Raw genomic sequence first — 896 nt, 5'->3', positions numbered from 1 at the left:
CAAGCCATCTCCAGGTTGCTTCGTAACCATGGCGGACCTAAGTGTGCGAAGCGACGGTTGCTGTCATCGGTGGTGGACTCTACTCTCCGCTATGCTGCGCCGATTTGGCATGAAGCGGTCCAGCTTCGGGCGTGTCGCAGGCAGCTGAACCGGGTGCAGGGCCTTTACGCACGGCCGGTGGCCCGCACTTTCGTTACGGTGAGGAACGAGGTGGCAACGGTCCTTGCCAGCGTCATCCCCATCGTGCTGCAGGTGACGGAGGACGCTCGTTGTTACCAGCGACACCGGGCGACGGGAGCGAGTTTGCGGGAGCTGCGCATCGAGGAGCGAATAAACACAATCGCCGAGTGGCAGCGGCAGTGGGATCAGCTGGAACCAGAAAGCCGCTACACACGGTGGGCACACCGAGTTATCCCGGACTTGGCGGCATGGAAGAACCGGCGGCACGGAGAGATGACCTTCCATCTCGCGCAAATTCTCTCCGGCCACGGTTTCTTTCATGAATACCTGCATACCAAACATCTGGCGCCATCCGCTGACTGTGTCAGGTGCCCGGGAGTCGTGGAGAGTGCTGAACATGCGTTCTTTGACTGCCCGAGGTTCGCAGATGTTCGACAAGCATTGCTCGGCGAGGATGATGCAGCTGTTGTGACGCCGGAAACTCTCGTGGAGTTTATGTTGAGCAGTCCGGCGAGATGGAGCAGCGTTTGCGAAGCGGCGCGTAATATCACCACATCTCTGCAGCAGGATTGGTACGTCGAGCGTGCCACCAGTGCCAATGCAGAGATGGTAGCCGCAACGCAGCGTTTGGACGAGGCCCACAACACCACGCGGGCAGCTCGGAACGAGCGACGGAACGAGGCTCGCAGGCAGCTTACGCTTGAACGACAGGCGGC

Source organism: Anopheles funestus (assembly GCF_943734845.2).
Source record: "Anopheles funestus chromosome X unlocalized genomic scaffold, idAnoFuneDA-416_04 X_unloc_133, whole genome shotgun sequence".
Lineage (NCBI taxonomy): Eukaryota > Metazoa > Arthropoda > Insecta > Diptera > Culicidae > Anopheles > Anopheles funestus.
Note: the sequence above shows the minus strand (reverse complement) of the source record.